This window comes from Rhinolophus sinicus, linkage group LG11 (genome assembly GCF_036562045.2).
Source record: "Rhinolophus sinicus isolate RSC01 linkage group LG11, ASM3656204v1, whole genome shotgun sequence".
In the NCBI taxonomy this organism is placed as follows: domain Eukaryota; kingdom Metazoa; phylum Chordata; class Mammalia; order Chiroptera; family Rhinolophidae; genus Rhinolophus; species Rhinolophus sinicus.
In genome coordinates, this window is record NC_133760.1 from 52942601 (window position 1) to 52968023 (window position 25423).

Sequence of the window (25423 nt, forward strand, 5' to 3'; positions counted from 1 at the left end):
TTTCTGAATATTTTTATCTCAGTGTGTCGCTTGTGTTTGTTTATGGGAACAGATATGTTTTTCTACATAACTGGAGTCATTTTGAGGAGAAATATCATAGCAGCCTTCATGTACTCACAGTCATTGCTTGTGGAGAATTTTCCAGTCAAATGAGTATTGACCCCTTCCAGGCCCTTTGTCCATGAAGTCTCCCCCGACTTGCTCTGTCGTGTCTGAATACTTGCCCTTCCTGGTGTGTCCCCACCTGTGTGCTGACACGTCATTCCCGCTTTTGTGTAGTCAATGTTCTCAAAGCTATTTCCCCTGATATATTATTAGGTTGGTGCAAAAGTGATTGCGGGTTTTGCAATTATTTTTAACCTTTTAAATTGCAATTACTTTTTTACCAACCTAATACAAGGTTTTGGAAAGCAGGAACAATATCTTATTCCCATTAGTACAACTCAGGGCCAACGAAGGGATCCGGCAAATAGTACATATTCAACACAAGGGGTCGAATTGATTTGTTAGCTCTTTAAATAACAATGCTTTTCGATTTGAAAATATTTTTCATAGACGGGTTTTTGAATTATATATTTGCGTATTTTCTTGAGCAGAGACTATTGAGAAACAACTTAGGATTTTTTGAAAATAAGTTAGACGAAGATAATTTATAGCCGTCAGAGGTTTGTAGTGGTCTATTGTAAACAGCGTCGGTGCTTCTGGATCACGTATTGCTCTAATGGTCTCACTCTGCTGATGTGTGATGGTGTGTCCAGCCTTCCCTATGTGAGCACGAGTGTTAGAATTAAGTCTAAAATAGGAATTAAATACCCTGTAAATGGATATCTAAGTTGGTTCTCAACTGGGTTCCAGATCACGGAGGTTGCAATGACCTCGTGCTCATTGCTACTCACTGGGACAGTTGTTCCCTCCTTCTCTGAGTCTTGTCATTATGTAAATCCAGTCATGTTTCCTCCAACTGCAGAATGAATACCTGCTCTGACAATGTTCTTTTATACTTGGGACCATGTCCTCTGCGTTATAAAGATCCGCAAACTTCTAGTGTGATGTCGGGCCTCTGTCATCCCCTTTTGAGAGCCTTGTCTGAGTGTCAGAAAAATTATTTCAAAACTTAGGCTAGAACAAGAGATTACTGGGTTTCCTTCCACGCACCGCCTGCTGTGCGCCGTTCCTGGACTGTCCATTGACTGGGGTATTTGAAGGCTCAGTAGGAAAGAGGTTCATTTTTAGGTTCTTGTCCAGTTAGAGAGGCAAATACTTTCTGTCCACTGAGAAAGCAAACCCCAGAGGTGGTGGCTTATGGCCCTGTGGGACCCTGACTGGTTTCAGACCTAACCGACTAATCACGTCCTAACACTGCTCTGTTAAGTAGTTATCAATACCTAGCTCTTCAAATTCTCATTAGAACCCAGTCTTTGCCATTTTCCTCATTCACTAATGAGTGAAATAAAATCTTTGGCCACACTTTCATTTTGTATTTGTATGAAATCATGTTTTTAACCATTGGAAAATTATTCTTTGGCGTTGTGTTGGACACCCCTTATTTTTACCTGAGCCTCCAAGCAGGTTAGGTTGATTGGTAAATAAAAACATACACTTCTACTACTAAAAGTAAGCCGACTTGTCATCAAATCCCAGCCTTTCTTTGTCCTTCTTCTCCTTCCATTTTGAGTACTTCCTCTGCTTGAAACCTAGAAAAGATGGGCTAGAGAGCTCTGCCAGAATCATTTTTTTAGTTAACCCATCTGCCAACGGCGTTTATTAAGCGCCGTGTGTGAAGAGCAAGGGACTGGAGCGCACGGGTACACACAGTGAAAGCGGGATGTTGCTGCGTAGTTTCATGTTACTGTTTTCAGGTGGAATTCCGCTTGGCCAAAGCAGGAGGGAAAAAGGCATGAGGACAACGAGATGAAGCTGATGCATTATTAGCATTTTGCCAGAGACATAGACAACCCTTCCTGCAGCATTAGCTAAGTTGTCCAGCGATGGCCGTTTTTCTTTACTGGGTGGTGAATACCCTAGTAAGACGGACAAATTTCAAATCCGATCTCTGGGTTTCTTTTGGCGAAAGCACCATGAGACTGTGTCTGAGAGAGAATATTTTACTCAAGACAGCTGTTGATTCCATCACGTTGCTAAGCTTAGACTGAGCTGCAGCACCCAGCTCGATCCTACGTGCTCTGTGAAGTCCACGGTTAACTTCTGCACTCCTGTCTGTGTCTCTCATTTGAGACTCATTCGCTCTCTTGACTATTATTTTTATGTGCGTCTCTTTCTCCCAGTCTAGACTGAATTCCTGGAGAACCACTTTTACATCCTATACTTTCATATCCTTCATAGTGTTTGTTACGTGGTAACTATTCAGTAATCAATAGCCGTTGGTTGGTTCATAGAGGAACAGGTTAGTCTTAGCCAATATAGGTAGAAAAGGTACTGTAGCCTGACTTTTCAAAAAGACAGTCACATTCATTGGCAAGTGATACAGTTTACTTCTCTGGATAATCTTGAAATAATGAGTGTAATCTGCTCTAAGCGTATTTCAGCTATCCACACCCACTATTGTTTTCTTTATTCTGCACTCTGCTTAAAATTGAAGTTGTATTTATGTAGCAGAGAACTTCTGAAACTGTTCTTGAAATGTCCATGTAGTGTTTAAATTTGATTCATCTAATGAAGAGCAAGATGTGCACAGGCAAAGAACAAATCTAATTCCATATAATAACAAGCATTTTACATTTGGTTGAATGTAACATTTATTAAAGCAACATGCCTGTTTCTCACTGCAGCTAGCCGTAGCGTAAAATGGTCTCATACGTTGGAGTATTAGAGTCTAATAGGGTGATATCGGGATTATTGCTTATTTTAATGATAGCCTGTCTCCCAGTCACAAAAGTCAAGGTTTTGTAAAGAATATATATTCAGGCACCGGGGTGGGCAGCGAGGTGGGGGGGAGTGGTAAAGTGCCAAAATGGTTCTGAGGGAGGAGAGTTATTCTAGTTAGAGAAGTCGAGACAGGCTTAAGGAGGAAAGTGGCATTAGAGCTAGGTCTTAAAACAGTTGTGAAAGTCTTGGTAAAGAATAGATCCAAATCTTTTCTCCCCCTGATAATCAAATAACCCTTCTAAACAAAAATATGTCATATTAATAAGCAGTGATAACATTTTAATTAATAACTAGTTATGTAGAACTTTATGGATGTAATGTGATGAGCATTTTTTCAAATGGAAAATACAAAGGGAAAAGATAAGTAGACAAATAAATAAGGTGTCAAAGCTTAGTAATTGTGGCCTCAGTGCCTCAGGGTTTTATAATTACTCAACATCTTCTTGTTTGGGTCTCTTGAAGGCCAAGCAGTTTTCCTAGTGGTTGGCTCTCTTGAAGGGATAACTAAGAGATTGAAAAAAAACCAAAATTTTCTTTAAAGGTATGTGTTTGGTCTTACCAATCTATGGCTTTTAGAATTTTGTTGTCACACAATTCATTAAACCTCATTGTATTGCTTTTAAAAAACAAAAGAAAGGATATGTATCCTCCACGGTACAGGTCTCCGTGTCTTCCTCACGCGAGTTTATTAAATATTCCGTGACTGAGTCATTCGGGTCAGCTGTCAGCTAACACAGGGACAGCAGCAGGGACCACTTTCTCCTATGGGGTCGACCCTGTTCCAAGGCTTCCTAAGTCCAAGTACATGTTAGGGTGACTGGATCATAAGATCCTAAATACGGCAGCACCTTCATGGCATAAAAGGGTAAAACTTGGTGTTTTTACCAGTGCTTCTCAAGCTGTCACGTGCATACAAACTACCAGGGGGTTTTGTTAAAATGTAGGTTTCGATTCTGCGTGTCTGGAGCAAGGCCTGAGATTCTGTATTTCCCAGGTGGTAGAATTTTGTCTGGGATGCACTCTGATAATCATTGCCTTAGAGCATCTGGGACTTTCAGAGCTCTCGGTGCGCCCTGGAATCTACCCGATTCTTGAAACCCTCTTTCTTTTCTCCTTCTTTGCTCCCCAGCCCACACGGCCATCCTGCCTCCTCCCTACCAGGTATCCCTGTTCCTTCACCAACACAAAACAGGACGCAGCCCCCTTCCTCTCCAATAATCGGCTATTTGTGATGGGAAAATGGAGCAAGGTTAGGAAGTGAAGAGCCCGGTACTCCCCGACCTGAGTTTACTGCGTTTGAGATTATTCAAACCAAAAAACTTGGATCTTTTATGTGCTAGACAAGGATTTACCTATAACCCATAGTGGAATTTAAAAGCAGTTATAATGACGAAACACCAAGCTGAAATTCTGTCCCACGGGATGGCTTTTTCAGACGGAAAATTGGAATCCTTGGAGGATAGTAACAAGAGGACTGTTTATCTGCTGCTTTTCATTTGGAAAATGACTCCTGCTATACTACAAAAACATACAAATGGAAAAATCGCCTTGATGCCCTTTAAAATTCTGCCTCCAAATGTAAACTCCAAATGTGTTGTAATGTGACGTAGTAAAGAAAAACCAAGAGAGAGGAAAACACGAAGGAGTCCTCGGCTAAATAAAAACGTTCTAGTCCAGATGCAGGTTTAATTTTGTGTCTGCCTGTGCGCTCCCCTGGTTACCTAAGGCCTACAAAGCTCGTGAGTGGTTTACACTGTGATCCTTCTTTTGTCTTGATTCAGGGAAAACAGTAAAAGCTAAGCACTGTCCTGCACTGACATGGGAAATAATGCATCTGAATAAGAATGGGGACTCTCCCCTAGAAAACTCTCCTCATCGGCCCTCTTACGGCGTTGGTTTCCACTCGCACTGTGGAACTACCTGTGGGGATACTGCCACACTGAGCAGAGGTATTAGTTGGTAAAGTGAAACCTTTCTCCTTTGCCACTTTGAAACACAGTGGCCGTCTAGGACACAGCACTTGGACTTAGCCTCAAATAGGCTTGATAACGACCCTGCCACCAGTGACAGACGCATCAGACAACCTCTACTTCCAGGCCTTTGCAAGGCTGCGCGTGGTCTGGTGGCACATTCTGTGCCTCCTTCATCCAGTCAAGTCATGTCACCCACCTCTTGTAATTGCAGCCACTCACGGTCTTTTCTCCCTTTCAGGTATTCCTGTCCAAGCTGACACTTCTCCTAGTTTCATATATGGCTTCCCGCGCTCTGTTCCTTTTCTCTCCGGTCACCACTATGTGTGGTGAAGGAAGACGTGTGACACAAACACTTACAAGATGCTTTATATGTGTTTTTTATAACCTCCCCAGCAACCTTCTGAGAACAGTCCCCTCTTTTAATAGTTGACAAGGTGAAATTCAGAGATTAAGTCATTTACCCAAGAACAGCAAGCAGTTAGTAATCATAGATCCAGTGAAGGGTAAGCCCTACGGAAAGAACCTGGCGATCTACTTCTGATAGGTTTTCCTTCTGCCCATCCAAATTCTTCTGGCTGGAATCAAATTAACATGAGACAGTCACAGGAGAAAATGACCAAATGTATCACGTTAGGTACATATGGGGGCTCCCCAAGAATATGAGAACAAGGACCGATCGGACAGTTGAGGCATCTGTGCCACCTTAAGCTAAGAAGAAGGGGGGCAGTTGTTTGGGCCTTCAAAGGGGAGGGAGGCAATTCCCACGGAGATGGAAAAGCAAATGTTTGGTAAATGAATGTTTGCTGGGCCATCTCTAACAATGGGACACAGAGAGGGCTTTGCTCCAAGGGGCCTTGCTGGTTCCTCCCTGTCTGTCACTCCGAGTTCACATTGAACTGTAGTTACCTGTGATGACAGCTCCTGTCCTGGAGCAGGGCCTCCATCTAAATTCTTTCAGGCAGTTATGGGGAAGGTCAAAAGTTTTTCCTGAATCTTTTCTTAAAAACAATCAGCTTAAAATAATCAGTAGCCCAAAGGCATATTTTGGGGTGACAAACTCTGCTTCCCCTCAGATATAAACCCCGGGACTAGACATAAGCATTTCTTTTTGTTTTCCCCAGAGAGGCGCCTGTGCTAGCTCCACAAAATACTGTTCTGAGTTCTGGTTGAAACACTTTCCAGAAGCACACACCCGAAGAGGTTACTTTCACGTTTCTACTGGTACCAATGCAGGGGTGGATACTGAAGGCAGATTTTGTTTTCTTGGCCCTTCTCAGCCTCACCGCACACCTGGTTCTCAAGTAAGGGAGAGGCAAACTTAATTTACCTAACGGTTTTTGAAGGGTTTGATAAAGTGAGATTTGTTGGAAGGCAGGATTCCTCAAATTCCAGCTCTGAATATTACGTCCACTGTCTCTCTATTTTGTCTTCTGCAGTTTGAGCAAATATATTTTTGGAGGGTATTAATCTAATCATCTATCCGTCCATGTATTTACTTCCTACCCGTCTGTACTGAAAATAATAGTCTCATGCACTGCATTATTCAGATCACATTGAGATTTTTCCCATTTAATTTAGGCCAATTTTAAGAGAAACATTAAAAATGTGACTAGGATGTTTAGAGATTCCGAAACTTCCTCATTTAATAAAAGAAAGACTGAAGATTAATTAACTCTAAAAAGAAAAGAATAAAGAGATTTGATACTTGGCCTCAAATATGTGAAAGACTTTAATACAAGAAGGGTAATTTATGTGCTTTCAAACCTGTTACCAATGACAGGCACATTTCAGGTCAAAATGAACCTCTACTAATTGAAGCCGTGCAGCGTCACACCCACTGCCTGTGTAGGAAGTCATGAGTTGTTTGTGACCAAGCAGAGACTAAAGGACTGTGAATTAAGGATATTTAGGTGTGTCCCCATTAATTGAGACGTTGGCCTTACTGACATTAGCAGTCCCTTCCAAATTTTAAAATACAATTTATCTTAAATAGAACGTGAAATTTAAAAACACATCTAATCCATTCAGATAGTTTTTGGAATAGTGTTGTTAGGAGTTCTGTAGACCCTCTCCTGGGCAAAACCACTATAACTGGTAAAAATTACTTTAAAAAAAACCAACTGTGTAAAGTCTCTGGAAACGTGTTAAGGGCATACAACAAATGATGAAACATTTATTCAAGAGAGTCTACTAAGTCTCCGTGAGAGAACAGGGAGCGTCTGGCGTTTGAAACATTACCTTTTGTTCCCCTTCTGGCCTAGCCCAGTGTGAAGCTCTACGCTGGGCAGATCCAGACAAGACCCTAGGGCTTTGTTGCCCCAGCTCCCAGTTGTGGGCTACAGTATCTTCCTGGGAAGGACAAGCCACCAGCACTTCCCATTTCCTCCCAAATATATGTTTAAGAACCTTGATTGCTGGCAAAAGCAGCCGAGATACCTGGGTCGTTCGTCCTCACTCAGGGTGGAAGCTCTGCCCCAGGCACAGCAGGCCATGAACACAGGGCCCCAACAACCCTCCCCCCAGCTCCTCCGCAGGGCAGAGTGTTTATGCCAGGGAAGGAAAGCCGAGAAACCAGAGGCTTCTGCCCCCAACCAGTACTGTGCTTATAAAGCAGGGGTGTCGCAGCGGGAGAAGCTGCCACTGGCCCTCTGAGGAAAGCTCCAGAGCAGTGTGTCAACATAGAGACATCCAGACCTGTAGAGAATTTGTATGCATTTATTGGAGCCAAACTGATGACATTGCCAGGAAGCACGATATCCAGGGCTCTGGAGAACAACAGTTTTAGTTTCTTTTATACATTTGGAATTAAGGGAACTATTACATGAAGGTGGGAAAAGCAAGGGACAGGATACCGAAAATAAGACCTAGCTGAACAATCAGCTCTAATGTGTCTTTTGGAGCAAAAATTAATATAAGACCTGGTCTTATTTTACTGTAATATAAGACTGGGTATAATATAGTATAATACCAGGTTTTATATTATATTACTATATTATTACTATATTACTATATATTACTATATTATTTTACTATAATATAAGACCTGGTATAATATAATACAATATATAATATATAATATAATATAAGACTGGGTCTGGTTAGGTCTTATTTTTGGGGAAACACGTAGCTAACAAGATTATGTGGTCCCTTGAGGGTGGTTACACCTTTGAGGGGTCTGGAGAAGAGGATTGCTTCTGGCATTTCAGAGGTTTGTTAACCTAGATGCACAAGAACAAAGGACAGGGCTTACTTAAGGCGAAGATAAGCCTTTTCATTACTAAATAAGTTAGATGCCTGGGGCGTGACTACCCACCATGACCTTCCCTTAAGGATCTATGATCAGGTCTCCCTGTGAGGTTATTTTCTGTCACTGAACTGGTGTATACTCCCTTTTTTGTCCACAAGAGGTACAGAGGCAAGTATAGAACAGAGAGCAACAAAGGATGTGATTTCATTTGGAACAGACTGTGAGGAAGTCCAAGCCTAAAGGTGCCCCTAGAAGTAACGGAAGCCTTGGTGGTAAGCAACTACAAGGGGGCTGGTAGATTCAGTAGAGCGACAAGCTGGGGTATAAACCTGCTAGAAGTAAACCAGGGAATGAGTCGGCTAAGACGTGCCCTACTGGGATCAAAGCAAAACTCAAAGACTGCTCCTGCAAAGGAGCCTGAATTTAATTGGATCAGATTGTGGCAAAATGTATGTCCCGGGGCATTATTGAAAACAGTAGAGCAATTTGCCAGCAGTTATCGAACACTGACAGCTGGGTATGATACCAATGTGGCAGAGAGCTTAACAGAGAGATCAGCAGAGTGGAGCTGACTGTGTGTGCCTAAGGCCGTGCCTGTGATGAGCAGCTGTCAGAGGCTGCCTCCAATGGAGGGTAATAGATTTTAGTAAAATAGTCCAGTCAAAGCACTAAGAAAATAAGCAGAAACAACAGGCCTGGAGGAGTGGAGGAGGGAGAATCAGCCCTAGAGTTATTATATGATCTAAAATGTCAACATTTTTAACAAAATATTGCCAGTATGCAAAGAAACAGGAAAGTATGGCCCATGTGCATGAAAAAAGAACAAGCAACAGAAACTGCCTGTGAGAGGGACCAGAGGTTGGACTTAGCAAAACAAATCAACTGTTATAAATATAGTCAAAGAACTAAAAATAAAAAAGGCTTAAAGAATTAAGGAAGTTTATGATGTCACTGTCTAATCAAATGGAGAATATCAATGGAGAAATAAAAATCATAAAAAGTAACGAAATGGTTCTAAAGAAGAGTTAATTTAAAGAATTAATACCAATCCTTCTTCCAAGGGAAAAAAAAAAAACAGAAGAGGAAGAAACACAAACAAATTTTATTACTCTGATACCAAAACCAGACAAGGACACTACAAGAAAAGAAAATTATAGGCCAATCTCCCTGATGAAAACAGATACAAAAATCTTTACCACAGTATTAGCAAACCAAATTCACAGTACAAAAAGGGGATCATATACTATGATCCAATGGGATTTATTCCAGGGATGCAAGGATGGTTCAAATCTGCAAATCAGACAATGTGATCACATCAACGCTGAAGGATAAAAATCATATAATTATCTCAATAGGTGCAAAAAAAGCATTTGACAAAATACAACATCTGTTTATGATAGAAACTCTCAACGAAGTGGGTATAGAGGGAATGTACCTCAATATAATAAAGGCACATATGCCAAGCCTACAGCTAACCTCAGACTCAGTGGTGAAAAGCTGAATTTTTCCCAGAAGATCAGGAACAAGACCACTCTATAAAGCTCTTCAAATGAATAAAATTGGAAAAAGAAAAAAAAATAGACCATTTGGGAATGTTTAAACAGATTAGAAAGATATTACCTAATTTTTTTTTTAGCAGTATTCTGATTACTCAAATGTGAGGAGAAAAAAAAAAAAAGAGTGTTTTGCCAGGATTTGAGGCTTTTCATCTTGAAGTTTCCTTTCCTAGAACAGTCGATCCTCTTTGTATTCATCTGAGAGCACTCGGGCTTTTTCCAAGTTCTCTGCTCTGCTGCTTAAGTCCCTTCTTTTAATCTTTTGTTTCCCATTAACTCTTGAGTCTATTGCTATCACTTAACTTTATATAGTGGGTTGAATGGTTTTCCGTCTAGAGCCTTATTCACTGTGAAACAAAAGCATGGCTTTAATAAGGAAGATTTCAGGATTCTTAGGTACAATGACAAGAGTTCAAATAAGGACGATGGAATGAAAGCGGAATACTAAGCAGCCCACAAGCCCAGCTCGAAGAAAAGTGAGGTGCTGCTAAGGTCACCTGTCTTTCAGAGTTCTCCACGTCAGCCTAACCTAGGCTGCCAGAGCTCCTGAAGTACGAGGACTTCTTTAAAAGTTATGTGAAAATAGACAGTGAACGTTTATGATCGAGACTTTTTGAGGATCTGGATTTTTTTTTTTTTAAAGATTTTTATTGGGGAGGGGGTACAGGACTTTATTAGGGAACAGTGTGTACTTCCAGGACTTTTCTTTTACAAGTCAAGTTGTTGTCCCTTCAATCTTAGTTGTGGAGGGTGCCGTTCAGCTTCAAGTGGATCTGGATTTGTATGTTAGGGTTCTTCGTTCCTAAATGCATAAAACTTAAGCATATGATGAAATACCTCGAGTTTGGTGCTCTAGTCACTAGAGTAGGATTCTAGTTGCTGAACAGTAAGTCTGTCCTGGGGTTTCTGGGCAGCAAAGTCCTCAACACCTGAGCCCTTTGTTGACACCTCTGGCCAGGCCTCCTCACATCCCGATTTCCTGGTAGCTCGACTATTCCTGGATTGCCGGAAATTTCTGTAATTAAAGAGAAAAGAGGAGAAAATGGAGGGGAAGAAATCGAAATCATCCAACTGAGAAAAAGGATAAATAGGGAATGAAAGGAAAGGAAATCAAGAATAAAGAGGCTGCTTTAGTGAAGAAAAAAAACCCAGCAAGGTCAAAAAAATAGTAAAGGAAAAACATTGGATCCAAAACTGAGAGGATCCGATTCCAGGACCAGCTCTGCTTTAACAAGCTGTGTAATCTGGGGCAAATCACTTCTTTCCCTTCTTCCTGCTTTACTGGCCAACGCAGTTAGTAAACCTCATCTTCCTTTGCGTTAAATGACAAAGAATGGATTCTGAGCAGAGAACAGTGAGATTTGTTTTCCTTTGAAGTTCATAAAACCAGTCTCCTTACTCCATAATAGGGCTATTTTGTGAAAACACCCTGGAAAAAAAAAATAGTGCTTAAGAAAAAAGGCAATTTGCCTTAACAAGTTCTGTTCTCTTGATGGCTTTCCCCGAGCCAAGTCACGGACATTCATCTGTCACCTTCAGGCTCCTGCGTGACCTCATCCCGGTTCAGCAGCAGCACAGAATAACAGTAAGAATTCAGTCCTACCCAACGGTCTTCTGAACGCAAAGTGTCTTGAGAACCAGGAGTCGTAGAGACTGCTGTGCACCATAATCCAACTCATCCCGACTGGGTCTGTTCTCTCTCCTCTGCTGCACCTGCCCAAAAAGCAAAGCCTTCTGGGAAGCTGAGGGATTTCTTTATAATGTGGTTATGGCATTTTAAAATCATCTCAAATCTCAGCGGAACAGCAGTGTAGTACTACTTTGGGAAAATCAGAATCTTAGAATATTTGAACAGAAATGTAGTTTAATTATTACTCTCACATATACACAGTGGCTCCATGAGATGCCTGACTTTCTTTAATAAACGTATCTTATAAATAATGAACCTGATTTTAAAGCAAATGAAAACTCTTCAGTACTTTGAAAAGTTGCTCTGGAAAAAAAAAGTTGCTCTGGATTATATTTGAGGTAAAAAGTTCAGAACGCATTGTAATCCTGTTTTTCACTTTACAACAATTTTACTTTATCTTTGAGAAGAGGGACCAGAATTTGCCTCTGCACAAAATTGCAAAATAAGATTGTGGTTTTCCCTTGTCTGAGTCTCATAAACTCTTAAAAAGATGCATGTGATTTCTGGAGAAACCAATTCACAGCTTGACTCAATCTAATCTTTATGTGTAATCTCTGTGGAGGAACTTTCTCAGTGATGGGATCCTGCTTGTAAAACATACCGAAACTGAGCTCCCACGTGTATTTTCTCAAATAACACAACCCATACATACAGGTTAAAACAGAAAACTCTGTGTGTGTGTGTGTGTGTGTGTGTGTGTTTCGTGCTAACAAAAAATTCAGTTAGATGAGAAAGTGTAATTTGATGGTGGTGGCTGGGTTAAAAGTCCTCCGTATTTTGTTTCCGTAAGTAGTTTAAGGAGACCTCCTATAATCTCTCTTTTGCTTTTGAACTTGCATAGACTCTGGGGTTCCTTGAGGATAAGGACCAGATTATCAGGCCGCTTCGTATTTCCAGAACCTAACAGGCAGTCGGAGGAAATCGTTTCCGTGAAAACTGCCACTCTCTCTAGTGTCTGGTCACAAATTTCAAACTGGCTAGGGTGTCAAGTACGTTTCTTCAGTGGCTGCCAGTGAGTCCCCGAACCGAGGCTGCCAGCTACAGACCAGCTGCCCAAACTCCAGAGCGCAGCTGGAGCACCAAAGCTGCACAGCTGCCCCTCCGAAGGGGCGTGCCAGGCCGTCCTGCCCTGTGACACACTGGTTGTATCTCCAAGAAACAGTTGTCATAATTCTGCTCTTGGCAGAAACAGGTTTCTTTTAGTCATAGACCACAATTGGAGGGGAAAGAAGACTCTTTTGGGGTCCAAAGGAGACCATGAGCGTTTCACAGTGTAATTTCCAAGTGACGGTGGCAGGCTGGGTGCACTTGGGGCACTCAGGAAATACCGGTAAATAGGCCTGCACAGCGTACTCTCCCGAGGCCGTCCGTCTGCCCCTGCGCAGCCTTTCCCTAATGGATTTCCATTTCTATCGATCTGGGGACTTAGATGCCGGCTAGCAATTAGTCCTAATCAGGCTGCAGGACTTTCCTAAGGGACTGCCAGCTCCCTAATTGCTGGCAGCTGTGGGGCCTGCTCAGCTGCCAGGGGCAGGCCGTTAACCCACAGTGTCCCAGGCCCCACGGACGTGCTTGACCAAGCAGAATTCCTGCTCGCGTGTGGCACGTGTTGGGATAGGTGGCATGTCTTTATTTTGGAAAACTGCTGAGAGGCGTGGCTTCCCTTTCCTTCAAAGATGCTTTGAGATGGAGAGTGAACCGCACTTCCCAACCCTCTCAGGAGCAGGAGATACTTCTTACAGGAGAAAGGGAAGCAGGATTTTTTTTTAAGTTCTATTATGGAAATTCTAAAAAATTCACAAAAGTAGAATAGTATAATAAGCCCCCATGTATCCATCCCCACTTCCGTTTTTTCCCTCTTACTGGAGCATTTTAAAGCAACTCTCAGACATATCAGGTCACTTACAAGTGCTTTAGTGTAGAATTCTAACACAGTTAAAGATTTTAAAAATACAGCCACACAACTATTATTACACCCAACAAAACAAGTAATTCCTTAATGCCACCCAATATCTAGGCACGTTCACATTTCCACAATGCCTCACAACTGCCTTCTGGGTACGTGTGAATCTGTGTCTAGTCAAGGTCACACACTGTATTTAGTTGTGACCGAATGACTATGTGATCATTTGTTCTCAGAATTTTACATCCTAAAGCTGGCAGGTTATGTCCTCATGGTGTTCTTTTACGTGTTGCTGGGCCAGCGCCCATGTTTTCTGCAAACCATAGTGAAATCTGGAAGCTTCATGAGAATTAGGTTTGGGCTAACTTTATACATGGTGCTGTGAACTTTCTTTTGCTTCTTAGGAGGCACAGAATGTCTAAATGTCCAGTTGTAGTGATGCTAAAATTGTGAAGTGAATTCAAACGTGGTCAATCTGAACCATCCGTGATAAAGCTTGCCATTCACATTTCACCTGGTAGTTTTAGCAGACTTTGATAATCACTGCCTCGAATGATTATTTTATTAGGGTTATGAATGGTGGCATTCTGATATTTTCATTCCTTTGACATGTGTTAGCCACGATTCTTATACAGAGGGGAATTTCCCCCTCATGTTTGGAAAGGTGGGATAAATACTTGATTCCTTCCTTTTATTTTTATATCAGGTTAATGAGTTGATTCCCTAAGCCACCTCACAAGGAAACAACGAAAAAAACAATTCTGAGTATCGTATGGATTCATGGATTTCTGTGTTTGATGTGTTTCAGTCCATTGCAGTCCTAGTTTTTTTTTAATGCTAAAGTTATCCCAGATTTAATCAGTGGTGCCTTTTCAAACTTGTTCTGAACGCTTTGGTCGTGTGTCTCTTAGTCTTTGACACTGTTTTGCCGTGTGCCTGAAGTAACACTTTTCTGAGGAGCCCTGGTTCCCGGTCGCAGCACCGGGCATTATGGGTATTCTGTGCAATTACATTGTCATGGCTTCTAGTCCAACACGTTAAGTTTGGAGACAAAGTGAACCTGTATTAAATTCAGGCTGGTGTCAGCATCCTTCAGATGTGTAGACACCTGCACTCATCTGACTTCCTCCTTCCTTTTCCAAAGGAACAGGTGTCCAAAGTCGCTTCAGAGCAGTTCTGTCGATTGCCTCCTCACTCCCGCCGTCCTCAATCTCAATCTCTCCCTCTCTCTCTCCCTCTTTCGGTGAGTCAGAGACGGCCGCCATTGCTTCCCTGTCCCGTCTTCTCTCCTGAGCTAGACTGAAAGCTTTTTGAGAGCAAGAATGTTTCCTCCTCATTTTGAATCCTTCACAATGCTGAGCACAGAGTAGGTTTTCAGTAAACTTTTGTACTGAATTGTCACAGGTCCCAATCCGTGCCACATACACAGTGGTGGCATTCCTTTCTGTGCTCTACATCTCTCATCCAGGGATTTTTTTTTCCTTCCAACACCAAAGAAGCATTATCCCACAACCAATTTGTAGAGAGGAAATAAAAGAAAACTCTGCAATTGATTCTGTTCCAAAGAAGCCATGCACTGAGCCATCCTCGAGCGGCCAGTGTCATTTTGGGCTCCATGGCGAGCCAAGGAGGAGGCCATTGAAGACTTTGCTGGAAGGAGCCAGTTAACGAGCAGCGTCCCTCCCGGGCAGCACACTTCAGCCCCCAGGCCTCCACAGTGCTCCCAGAAGCCCGGATGGCGGAAACCTTTTCTCAGTTCCTTCATATTTCAGAAACAATATACTGTTACTAATTCTTCACCTTTTCTAACTATGTTTAAGGAAGATTATTTCATAGATCCAAATAAGAGGTCCATGTAATAAGGCAGAAGTGATCGCAAGCTAAACGATTTGCACACCCAGTTGTCTTTGGACACTAACGAGCGACGTCCTTTGTGGTCCTTAGCAGTGGCGAGACCTCAGGAGGAACAGATAAAAATAGTAATTGGTCCTCTACACAGGGAGGTGTGGGCCCCCCAAACTGGAGTTCCAGAAGGAACCCACATATTGAGCTTCTAATCACATGCTTTGTCCATTGCACTATTGATTTGTTTGTCTTTTTTCTCCTTAAATAGTAGGTGTAGTCTTTACATTCTATGGACATTGGATCCCAAGGGTCAGGGAACCCGCCCAAATTAGTTTAAGAAAAGAGGGAACTTACGACTCCCAAAATTGGAAGTCCAAGAGTAGCTTGAAACTCGGGTACAAATGGATTCAGGGACCCAAACAATTAGGTCAAAGCTTTTCTGCATTTATCTTTCACCTCTGTTTATCTCTGTTTGCCATGATTCAGTTTAGAAGTTAGATTTTCTTTATGCAGCAGAAACATTGACGGCCACAGGAAATCTCACTTACATTGTCTTCAGGCTGTCTAAACCCCAAAGTAGGGTCTGTTCTCTCCTAGCTCCAAAGCCAAAAAAACTAATTGGTTGACTTGGTGTACACATCTGCAGTTATGGGGCCAGAGAGTGGGAGGGCCTGAACAACCCAAAACAACAAATGCCATAACAAATGCCCTGTTAGCCTATATGTGTCCTTTCTAAGCCTCAGTTTCCCCACCTGTAAAATGGAATAAAATACTACCTATCAATTGTAATTGGATAATTCATATCAAATGCTTAGCCTAATTCCTGGCAGACAATAACCTCTACATTAATGTTGGCTCTTATTATTACCTTTGTCACTATGTGCTTTTCCTAGGTGGTCATCTTTTGATTTTATTTATGGTGTCTCCCACTGGATAGAAACTTATATTGACTTCTGTATCAAAGTGAAGGAGGAGTGTTGTCTGTTCCTAGGTTATTGTTTTTCAGGGCTGGTTCGTGCCTCTGTTGAAGTACTTTTGTTTTTCTGCTCTTCTCTATTAATGTAGTTGATTACAATGGTAGTAGATTTCACAATTTTAGGTCTCCCTGCATACTAATCTTTTCATTGATTGCTGGGTTTGATTTGTTAATATTTTATTTGGTGTTTTGCGTCCATGTTTATATAGTTTCCTTTTTGTGTCTTTGCCTAATTTTGTGATCAAAGTTATGCTAGCCTTGTAGAATGAATCGAAATTCTTTCTGGCTTTTTTCTGTTTTCTGGAACAGTTGAATAACAAAAAAATTATGCAGGGGAGGGGGTGGGAGACGAGGGTAAGGGGGATCAAATATATGGTGATGGAAGGAGAACTGACTCGGTGGTGAACACACAATGGGATTTACAGATGATGTATTACAGAATTGTACACCTGAAATCTATGTAACTTTACTAACAATTGTCACCTCAATAAACTTTAAAAAAAAATTATGCTATCCATAATTTTTTGGAAGATTTGATAGAATTTACCCATTGTAACATGAAGCTGGCTTTAAGTATTCTGGGGAGATAAATCTGTGAATACATTTTCATTTTTTTTAATACATATTGCTTTATTCATGTTTTCCTAAAAAAATGTCCAAACAGTCATGTTTATATTTTCAAATTTATTGGTATAAAAAGTTACAGTAGATTTCTAAATTTACTTGATCTTTTAATTCTTTTTAAACATTTAGTGTCTCGACTAGTCATTGCCTTGTCAAATTTTAATATTTCTAACAGTTTTTGCTTTATGATTTGAAAGCTATGTTGCTCAATTTATAGAGTCATTATTATATCTTCTTAGTGAATATCTTTTATTAATATAAATATCTATTTTATTCTCATTAATGCTTTTTGCGTTGACTATTACAAGTCCTACTTTCTTTATCCAAACCTGTATTTTCAGCCCTCCTGTGTAATTTTGTTTGGGATGTACTTCTTGTAGAAAAGCATATAACTTTTTAAAATGCAATCTAAGATTCTTTGTATCTTAATAGAATTTAGTCTATTTCACTTTTTTACTTAGTCTATTTAAATTTTTAATGATCCTTGATATGGCTGGTCTGATTTTTAATATCTTCTTGTTTTCTATTTGCCTTTTTATAGTTTTGCTTTTGTTCTCCTTTCTGCCTTTTGCTACATTGGTCTAATTTTCTTTATTCCCCTGACCCCCCAATTCAGTAATTCTACCTCATTTTGTTCTTCTAGTGACTATATTGGTTTAACCTGTGTTTTGTAGCAAAACCAATGAAAACACTTTACACCATTGAGTCCTGAACAAATTCTCTTGAGCAAAGTAATGAGCACAATAGCAATAGCATCACCCAAACGGCCTAAATCTTTTAACTCCAGTTCTCTGGCAGCACCTCAGTGTAGAATTAAAAACGAAGTTCATGGTTTTCCGGTTCCCCAGACTGACCTTGTCCTTTGGCGCTCGCCCCCCGCTCACTTGAACGCTTCTGCCGTCCTCAGTGCTCTTCTCGCACACTGCCCATGACGCTCCACATCTGGACGCTGTGTTTGCCATGCAATTCTCTTCTCCATCTTATCCCCGAGGTCGCCCCACTGCTGACGCAGCCTCTATTCACTCAGACTTAAACACGGGAAGCAGAAGTAGTTTCAAAACTTCATTAAGTCAACCAGCATGGAACTTACTGAGAACTTAGGAGGCCAGTGCTGTTCCAGGTAGAGTAGGCTCAACAGGGAACAAGGTGGTGGGTGGGGACATAGATAATGACAGACACATAAACAAACCGTTGTACAATGTCAGATGGTGACAGATGCTCTGAGGGAAAGGAGAGAAGAGAGAGGCCATAGGTGACGATGAAGTAGCTGTTTTGGACGAGGTGGTGAAGGAAGGCATCTCTGAGGAGGTGACATGGCCACAGCGCCCTACGTGCAGCGAGGGAGAGTCTTGCAAATATGTAGGGAAAGAACCTTCTAAGGAGAGGAAGTAGCAAGTGCAAAGGCCCTGCCTGGGAGGTGAGCGGCCATGCTCCTGGGGCAGCAGGGACTCAGTGAATGAAAGGGACCCTGGGGGATGGGAATTCAGCAAGGGGTCAGGGTGAGGCCATGGAAGGTCTTGGGGACCGTGGGAAGGATTTTGGATTTTATTCTGACTGTGATCAGAAGTCATTGGAGGGTTTTGTCCTGGGCAGTGACATTATGTGACTCCCGTTTTAGGAAGTAAGTGGCTTCTGCATAGAGAATATGTTGCAGGGCACGAGTGGACACAGGAGCAGCGAAGGAGCAAGTTCACTGGGAAAGATGGGTGGTGGTACCAGGTGGTGGTGGCGGCGGCTTAGACGGGTGGGAGTAGACAAGGAGCAGAGACGTGCTGTGCTCCAGCAGATACTTTTTATGTCGTGCTTATGGTTTGGATGTAGACTGCGAGAGAAAAAGAAACCTCAGTCAGAAATGACTCCAGAGTCTTTGACCTGAATGAACGACGATGGCATTTACTCGGGAAAAAGCGGTAAGAAAGAGCTGCACGCAAACCAAGTTATTATGATGACCACACACATCTGCCCAAAGAGGATGATGCAGAGAGAAACCAGGAAAGGAGGCGGGAAGCACTGTGCATCTCCCCTTAGGTACGTGACTGGCAAAAGCAAGCTCTCGTGGGTAAACGTGGAGAAGCCCGGACAACCTGCCCCAACTAACTCAGCTCTTCCTGAGAGCTGACCAGTAAAAGGACGGACCATCCCTCAGGTCTAATTTGAGGGCTATCCCATGGCCTCTTTCAAAGATCAATTTTAGGTCCTTCAAATCATGGCCTAAACAATGCCACGTTATTTTTTCAATTCTAAAAGTCACCAAATGGGTTCAATACATAAACAGATAATAACTCAGAAAGGACACAAATAACTTAAAAAAATCTGTTAGAAATGGTCAGCGTAACTGGTAATCCATAAATGCAAATACAAACAATGTGGAACATCATTTCTGGCCAATTACAGGGAATGATTAATTTTGGGTAGAGCAGAATTAAAATTCCAAGCACTGCAGTAGAAAGTGAGTGCAAACGTCGTGAAAAGCACCTTGGAAATCTGTGTCTAGATCTTTAAAATCCACATCCTTTGTTCTGGAAATTTCCCTCCTAGGACTCTATCTCAAGGAAAGTTTTTAAAATTATAGAAAATTATATATAAAAATGATCATTAAATTGTTATTTATAATAGATATGATTGAAAATAACCTTCCTATTTAAAAATAACTTGGATACATAAAGTGTAATATACCCATATAATAAAATATTACGCAGCCATTTAAAATTATGTCTTTTAGCTATTTTGCTTTTGATGGTTCCCCAAGTTTCTGCCTGACACATAGGGTTCCCCTTCTCTAAATGTACCGTGATACATTTATTTAGCTGATTTCCAATCTGAGACATTTAGGTTATTTCCAAGTTTCTTGTTTCCATTTTAGATAGCACTCAATGTACATGAACATTCAGACATACACTGAATGCCAAGAAACCTCTTGAAAGACAGTTGGGAGACAGCTTCAGAGCAGTTCCTGGCCTTGGGGCCTCATGCAGAGCTGCAGGGTCTCCAGCCACTGCCGCAGGCGTGGTGCGAGCCACAGCCCCCATAGCTCCTTCCAGACCTGGAAGGAACGTTCCCAGCTGCCCTGATTGCAGCTCCCAGGACCTCATGTTTGCGTTGAAGTTGTTCGTGTGTGTGTTTCCTAAAGTCCCCACAAACAAGACCATCACTGCTCAGAGACGAGCTTACGTGCGCATGGGAAGAGGGCTCAATCCCTCTGAGGTGTCTGTGCACAGGAGACAAGGAGCAAACAGAGCTTTGTCTGGGAATTAAAGAACATCCACGTCAGGGTGAAGAGGCAGACGCAGTCACGTGAGGTGGCCCTGGGCAAGGCACCGTGTGACAATCCACGGAGCCCGCTTACGTGGCTTTGGGTTGGATCGTTTCTTGTGAGAGCTACCAGTTTCTAACCCAAAATAGGAAGGTCAGGGAAAGGAGGTGGGGTAAAGCTGTGAGGGCTTTGTTTCCACAGAAGAGCCAAAGTTATAGCAGGAGCCTGAAGTGGCCACTGCCTTGTTCGGACTCTGGTTGTGAGTAATTAAACTCCAGCTCAGTTCGGGGCGTGCTGGAGTCTGAACGGACATAGTGGGGTAGAGGTCATGACACGGTGAGGCCTCAGCGGGAGAACAGCTTCCTCTCATGTGTCTCGGGGAGTCCATTGCCGGGTCTCCCAGCTCCAGCAGGCGGAGAAGAGGGGCGGCTTCTGGAAAGGAAGGGTGGGCTGTGGGCTGGGGGTGTCTGCACACCCTGAGCCCTCCCAGCTCCCCACAGGGCCCCATTCCAAGTCAAGTCTAACTCTTCCGTGACTGGGGTCCTGCCACTCATGCACTAACGGTGCCAGGCCCACCGGGGTCGTGAGTGATGGGATGGATGGCAGCCAAGGTGGCAGACCTGGCAGCTCCGAGGACCCTGGTTGGAGGTCACACTCAGAATGGCCACTTGGAAAATGCCGCAAGCCAAGGCTTAAGACTTTTGAGTTTATAATCTCTCTTTTTTGGGTCTCTTGCATATTTAAAAGCAATCGTATTTAAAACAGGGTTTGACCTTCTTGTTCCTGTCATATTGTTTCATCCCCCAAAGCCTGGCCTTCAGTGGATATTCCAGTTAAGCACAAAGTGGTCCCTGAATTAACTGACGCTGTGGGCTGCCTAAGCCCCAACCTGTGACCCTAAATGCACTCTCACTGTCTTCAGACCCACTCCAATCGGATAACAAACCTTAGGGTCCCCATTTCCTCAAAAGTCCGTTGCCTCCCACCACCTCTGGTACCAATACTGTAAGGGTTAGGGGTTTCCTGACCAAAAACAGAAAGTAAGACAGAATCCCATGGCTGATTTAAGCAGAAAGGATTTGGTGCAGACATTAGGTAACTCACAGGCTCACTGTGACCCCAGAGCAACGGAACTGGACCTGAGCTTCCTGCAGCAACTCTCAGGGCCACCCCATAGCCTCAGCCCTGCTGAGAACGGGGTACTTCAGAGTGGACCCCCCCAGGCCTGACTGCCTCTTCCTCCTCTGGGACTCACGGTCACCAGCACTGCTGCCCCCGGAAGCCAGATGTCCCCTCTGCCACCAGCATCGGCGAAGCGGAATCCCTGCCAGAGCCTACGCCATCAGCTAGTCACTGTCAAGCCCAGGTCTAGTGCATGTTGAGGAGAAATAAATACTTCCCCCCGCCCCCCAGTTAATGGAGCATCACCAGTCTGGTTAACGATGGAGGAACAACCTGGTCCATCGAACCAGCGGTTTTCCTGGAGACAGCAGGGCGGGAATTCGAGCGGTAGGTATGTGACAAATGCATCGAGATGACACTGCATTTTCTGGGAAGTATGAAAGGCGTGAGGGGATGGACGCATAAGAAGCAGAGGCCAGGGACGTCAAAGGGCAGAGGCCAGTCTGGTGACTATCCAGAGCCACTGAGGAACCCTTATCTGAAAGGCGGTGGGAAAAAACGCCCCCTCCAATTGCCAGCCAAAGCCACCTACCCTAAAACTGCCCAGGCTATTCCAGGACAGCTACGTAACCAGTGACATGTTAATATTTTACGGCTCTAGCTTGCGCTTCTAAAAGTTCTAATTAATCTCACTAGGTAAAAACTGGCAAGCTCGCTGTGCAAATGCGGATCTCAGCCTCCTTGCAGTGCCTGGGAGCCAGCTCATCTGGGATCCTGCAAGCATTTGCCCTCACTGTGTCAGCGCCAGGAAGGGGCCAATGCTTAGCCCTGGGAAGTGAGCCTCCCTTCCCCACTGGATGCTGCTTGCTCGTTGTTAGTTAATTAATTAATAGATTAGCAGTTCCTCTCGCACAGGCTAAAGACCTTTTCAGGACGCTCTCCCCTCTGCCCCGCCCTCTCTCTGGTGGGAGAAGAATTGCCACAACCTCCTAGAAAGCAGGGCTGCATCTTAGATATTTTGCATAGTACGCTGCACCGAGAACACAGAGTGAATGGATGGATGCATGGATGAATAAATAAATAGACGCAAGAAAATATGTCATACACTTCCTATTTTGCTCCCATGTCAGAATTTTCTTTTAAACTTTACCTTGAAAGAGAACTTACTATCCCTCAATCTAATTTCATTTTAAGTATAAGGATGTTGAGTAGACCACACATTCGGTCTGCTCGCACGAGAGAAAGCTGCATGGTCTGCCTACCTCAAGCTCCTGCACACGCTGTATGAAATACGAGTACATATGTCCAAATTTATCAGATTGTTTCCTTTAAGCACGTATAGTTTACACTGTATCAGTTATACCTCAGTGAAGCTATTTTACAGTCAAACCTGCCATTGGGATGCATTGTGGCTTTTTCACGCAAGCTGGGCTATCATTCCAACCCATGGCACAGTCCGGGAGCAGCTTTGGAATTTCAACCTGAGTGTAAGTTGATAGCCTTGTCCCCAACCCCAATGCCACCTCCGCTTCCTTGTCTTGGAGACCGGATTCTTGCTTTCACTCCCAACGTACAGAGACATCTTGGGGCCACCGTCCAGGACAGCGCATACTTGAGCTTCCGTGTAGGGATGGCACCTTCTCCCCTGATGTAGTTAGCTGCTCTGGCTGCTGGGCCGTCACTGTCACACACACTCATCTGAAGAGAGCAGTCTTCCGTGGTGAAGGACTGTTTTTCAGCCGAGGATATAGCTCCGCTCCATTTCAAGGAGCTCTCCAAGGCAGCTACCACCATGGTCCAGAAGGAGACTGGGGAGCAGAGTGCCTGGTGGGAAGTCGGGGCGAGGCCCAGGTCCCCAGCGTGGAGGCTTTACGCTCTTCCCTCGCCTTGGGACGGTGGGAAGTGGCCTGTGCTCCTAGGTGGCAGGGCAGCAGGATGGCCGGGCACAACGGGATTTTTTTTTTTTTAACTTGAGCCTCTTTGATATAAAGTCAGCCCAGAATATTTGCAATGTCACCAAGATAAAAGGGTGGTACTCTCCACATATACCTGTCAGACTGGATTGCTCTATTCATGTTTTGTCTCCTTTCATGTACATTTAAACCATGTTTTCTCCTGATGCAAAGGTCGGAAGACCATGTGATAGCCACACAATCCACCCTCCAAGTAACATTTCTCCTTCTTCCCTGACCCCCTCTCCCATTCCTGCCTAATTTGGGAAGTCAGGCGCAGAGCAGCCTAAGCACGCTCCCATTTGTCTGGAACATTCGTAAACAGAAGAAACAGAAAACATGCAAGTGGCTGAACTGAGGTTTTAAAGAAGTCAGCAAGGATCGCTTCCAATCCAACAGGAGAAAATGAAGAGAGAAGCTGTTGTTACTTAAGACAGTGAAAATGAGACCTGAATGAGATTAGACTGTCCAGGAAACACTCCCCTCGTCACTAGCAGCAGCCAAGTGCCTTGAGCTCCAGAAGCGTCTTCCCAGCAGGTCCAGGGGCCTCATGGAATCGTTCAGCCATCCTTCACGTAGCTCCACCCTGGAACAGAGAACTTTGGGGATCAGGAAAACAGGCCCCCGTGGCCAACAGGCCTCATGCCCCAGAGATGACCAGGGTCCCCCCGCTCCCCAGACGTGCAAATCCCTGAGCCCAGAGCACTGCCCTGGGGAAAGACCCACAAATCGCCAGCACAGCAGATTAACAAGAGCCCCAAAGAAAGCTGACATTTACTGAGCGCTCTGCAGGCCAGTCATGGTGCCAGCTGCTCCGCGTACTCTTTTATCTGGTCCCGGCATCTGTGGAGTAGGGACTGATGGGAAACCCTGCCCCAGCTCCCTTTCACAGTGGAGACCCAGAAGCGCCAGGAGGATCGAGAGAGTTGCTCTAACCTGGAACCCAGAGTCGTTAAGGAGAACCCCCTGGCCTGGCATACGATAATAGCCCATGGTTTTTTTAGAGAGTTGCAAGCTCTTTTATTAAACGGCAAGCAGGCGTCTATCTTCTCACCCTGCCACAGAGGAGCACCGTGAGATGCCAAGGGTGGGCTGGGCTTTTTGACCACTTGCTGCTCTAAAATCTGAGTCCCTCTGCTTAGCTTGTCGAGGAGCTTTAGGTCGATTTTCACTTTAAAACTATCACTCTTTTGGCTGTAGCAAACTCGTGGGAAGAGGACGAGCTGGCCTGTGTGATTGATGATGGCGGGAAAGAAGGTGGGTCTGACAGGGCCAAGGCGATTAGTTGTGGACGAGTGTGGACAGAGCTCAGGCACCATTTAGAGTTGCGTGTGTTGGGGTTATAGAAGCAGGACCCCAGGAGACTCCCCAGTCCTGAGGCCAGCACCAGTCGGCTTGCGATCGCGGCTCTGTCCCCTCCCCCAGGCTTGTTTCAGGGCTGGCCTTCCCGCTGCGGCTTCTCCCACAATCCTAGGAAGCACATGGTAAACACTCAGAAATGCCTCTGGGCAGCCCAGTGAATGGAATAATTGATTGATTAATCACTCTGCTGAGTACATTGCAGCTGAATATAAGTATGGTTTTTTTGGTTTTGTTTTTGATTTTGCTTTTTGCCAGACTGGGAGTGGTGCAGGAGAAGCTGAGAATCTGTTTCGGGTTATTGTGACTGATATTAATAAACATTGATGGGTTCTCTGTGGTTGCAGAAAAGGCGCTTATCCCGGCTCGCTAGTCGGGCAGGCAGGGATTTCCTCTCCCTAGTGTCTGGAACAAGATGAATTCGCCCAGGGCAGCCTGCTGCTGCTGGTCAAGGTCCCTGGAGCCAGGGAGCAGATTCAAACCCTCCAGGGCAGATGCAGGCCAGGGTCCAAGGATGGTCCTGGGGGTAAAGGTGGCGTTCAGGTGTCTCAGGCTGTTCTTCTGTTTGGCCTCAGGTGACTCATGGGACCACTGAACTTTAGATCGTCTGATGGTCTGAGCCAGTGTGTTTGTCTTTTCACAGACAAGGGAAATGAGGCCCAAGCCGCAGGTCACAAAGCAAGTAAAGGGGAGAAGCCTGGACCCCAGGACTAGCATTACAGAGACCTCTGGCCAGGAGGCAAGCTTTCTAGTTCAGTGAGAGCTGCTCTGAGTAATAATAAAAAGGAAAACAAAACAATAGAACCCCAAGCCACCTTATCTGTGAGTCATGCAAATCCCCCCAACACTCCCCATTTGCAGGGGGGGTACAAAGCTGCCTGAGTGTCTGGGCACAGCTGTGTTGGAGGTGGGGTGCCTCAGTATTCCGTATCGTCCAATTTGAGCACAGTTTACCGTGGCCCTGCTTTCCCACGGTATCAATGATAGCAATCTGGACGATACCTCAAGCAGGAAGAGCTGATGGAAGAAAGGAAATG

At 43.9% G+C, this 25423-nt stretch overlaps 1 protein-coding gene across 3 annotated transcripts in view; it reads left to right on the top strand.

Annotated features, from left to right (window-relative positions):
• Window positions 1-25423, top strand: part of XRCC2 (X-ray repair cross complementing 2) — a 139600-nt gene that overhangs the window by 55777 nt on the left and 58400 nt on the right. Inside the window, exon 7 of one of the 3 annotated variants that reach the window (XR_012490290.1) lies at window positions 4322-4564. The exons of the other annotated variants lie outside the window; for them this stretch is intronic. The gene's annotated coding sequence lies outside the window, so the exon portion shown is untranslated. Of the gene's footprint in view, window positions 1-4321; window positions 4565-25423 lie in introns of those variants that run through there. 3 annotated transcript variants of the gene reach the window in all.